General features: G+C 29.7%; 1 protein-coding gene across 1 annotated transcript in view; it reads left to right on the top strand.

The window, feature by feature from the left end:
- Positions 1 to 696: 696 nt before the first annotated feature.
- Positions 697 to 3,071, top strand: part of mas (masquerade) — a gene marked incomplete in the record, with an annotated part of 25,864 nt that continues 23,489 nt past the window's right edge. Inside the window, 1 exon segment of the mRNA XM_067053189.1 lies at positions 697 to 779.

The raw sequence follows: 3,071 nt of genomic DNA, 5'->3' as shown, positions 1-3,071 counted from the left end.
AACCTTTCAGGGAACAGGTTGGTTTTCATTCTTCTTTTTTGTTTTCTTTCCCCTTTCTTTATTTTACTCTTTCCCCTTATTTTCTCCACTTTTATCCATTTTCCTTGCCCGCGTTATAAGTTTTGTACACTATACTTATAATTTGGCTCTTTATCATCTATTATTGTTACATATATTTTCTTCCTCTCAATTTTCATTTTCTTTTCATATTTAAATTTTAAATTAATAATAACTAATATGTTCATACTTGTTTGCATTATATAACTTTAATTTTATTTCATTTCCTTAAGTAAGTTATTGTACCCGCTTTTTCTATTACCTATATCTACATTTTATTTCCCGCTTCTCTCATCACTTAATTTTATTAATTCTTTTTTGTAAAACTATTCATTGTATGTGTAAAATTACTTTGTTTATACTTTCTTTTATAATTTTTATTTTTCTACACTTACTGTGGTTGTTATCTTGTTTTGTTTTTAGCCCTGAAGAAGGCTAGAAACTCTAGCCGAAACGTCGGCACATTAAAATAAGTTAGTCATACTTATTTGTGTTTCATTGACCGCACCCCCAACCATCTTCTCCTCATTTATCATCCACGGTCAACTATCTCTCATAATTAATTATCTGCTTTACGTTATATGTAGCTGTGTCTCTCTAGTTCTTTAACTTAATAAGTTAATAACTTTAATAAGTTCTTGGGAAAAATTATTTTTGGGGTCCGACGTGAATTAATTTTTGGGACCCAGGTCGGATTATTTTTGAGATCGAAGCTGATACTGGTAAGGTTGATATGTTGCGACAGTTCACTGTCAAGGCTTATACATATGACAGTTAATGCGATTGTTAGTCCATTAACATTACGTGTTCTATTAACACGCTAGAGCCAGTGCGACATTAATTTTTAAAAAGCAATATTTCATAAAAATATTTCCCTACGAAGATAAGTGTCATAAACTACTTTATAGTAAGTTAAATTTCATTTATTTTAAGTGTTGGCAGACATATGTGCATCTTATGGATCTAGAGATATATTTTTTCAAAAATCCAACTATTTTATAATTTATTTAATACGAACAACTAGAAATAAACATTTTGTGAGTTTATTTTATCAAATATCATAAAAACTACTACTCTTACAAAGATAAACATTAGTAACTATTATGTAGTCAATTTAACTAGCTTTAATTTGAGCGCTGGCAGGCATCTGAAATAAAGTTTTTCATAAATCAAATTTATTGTCCGCACAACTATAAATCAATTTATTTTAGCAAATATCATGAAAACTACTATTTCGGCGAAGGTAAAGGTCATAAACTTCTTTATAGTCCATTAAACTTGCTTTAATTTGAGTGCTAATAGACATCTGTACGTCACATAGTTTCTGAGATATATATATAACTATTGGACGTAAATAGCTCTATTATGGCTTATATTTCAGAAAATTTACTCTACTTTAAATAGTGTTCTTTTAGATTTTCTAGTGTTGTTGGTAGTTTTTAATATATAGAGCTCCAAATGAAAAATTAATGTTTTTTAAGATATTGAAACAGCCGCCATTTTTTATTCCCCCTACCTATACTTGGCAGACTCATCAATTTTGACTATTAATTATACATAGTTTTTGAAGTAACCAAAAATTGGGTTGAGATAACTGCCTTTTTTTCTTCTCGGCTCTTGTACTAATAGTTCACTGTCAACGAGTGTACATGTAATAGTTGACGTGACAATTGCTTCACTGGCATTACTTGTACTAATATCGTTAATAACTATCATCCCATGGCTAGTACCACAGTACAATTTCGACTGTAACAATCATAAGTTACAGTTATAATGATTCAAGAGTGGGTGAAGTGGTGGGTATTTGTCATTTAAAATGGGTATTTTTTGATCAGGAGAATCAGCAGCACTGCTTTTGGGACAACCATAATTATATCTGCTGTAGTATCTTCCCTGAATTAAGGGACCTACACCTGATAAATATAATTCAAGTTATAGCATTGTGGCGTGTAAGGTTGTAGGCCTAAGTAACGAGCGGATCCCTAAAATATTAATGAACACTGAACCAACGGGTATATATCCGAGGGGTAGACCAAAAAGTAGATGGGAGGATTGCGTTAAAAATGATTTAGTAGAATTACTGGAATAATGTATGAAGAGAGCGATTAGTGGTATATGCATCGAACCTTCTGGTTTGTTAGGCCTTCATAATTATTATTTATATTTCAATGTGTTCCTTATAAGTAATTAATTTTTTATTAACTGTGCCTAGTAAACATTAATTGAAAAATTTACCAAGTTAATTCGATTTTACATTCACTCTTTACTTGGTAGAACGCTAAAAATATTTTAAAATCTTTAATATTCACATTGGAACTAGTCTGAGCAGAACAGAGAAAGAAGCACTAATTTCTCGAAAATTGCTGAATGGATTTTCATTATTGATATAACAAATTATTGGAATTAATATTTACTAAAACTTCAATTCTCTTTACAGTTGCGATTAAACGAATGGTTTTACAGATAATTACATTAATATGCAAAATTCCTATTAACTTAAGCCTTCAAGGGGTTGGTAGTGTCTTGTTCATGATACGAGAACCAGGGTGAAAAAAAATCAGTTATTTCACCCCAATTTTTGATTACTTTAATAAAAACTACGTATAATTTTAAAATAGTAAAAATATACCCCACATTTACGTTCAATGGTTCTCGAGATACAGTTTTTAAAAAACAACATTTCATAAAAGAAACAACTGAAAAACCAGTAGTTAGTTAATTTATTTTGAAAAATCTGTATTTCAAAAACTATTAGATGTACAAATGTCTGTTAGCACTCCAATTAAAGCTTATTTAATGAACTATACCGTAGTTTAGTACGTTTATCTTCGTAGAAGTAATAGATTTCATTATATTTGACAAAATGTTTATTTCTAGCTGTTCGACAAACATTTTGACTTACGAAAAATATATCTTAGGAATTATAAGGCGTAAACTTGTGAGCCAGCACTCAAATTAAAGCTAGTTAAACGCACTAAAGTCTTATTTTATTTATTTTTGTAATTACCTATTTA

Source organism: Halyomorpha halys, unplaced genomic scaffold, assembly GCF_000696795.3.
Source record: "Halyomorpha halys isolate HHAL.00 unplaced genomic scaffold, Hhal_1.1 Scaffold16.1, whole genome shotgun sequence".
In the NCBI taxonomy this organism is placed as follows: Eukaryota; Metazoa; Arthropoda; class Insecta; order Hemiptera; family Pentatomidae; genus Halyomorpha; species Halyomorpha halys.
The sequence above is the reverse complement of the archived record's forward strand: the minus strand, read 5'-3'. Positions and strand labels throughout refer to the sequence as shown.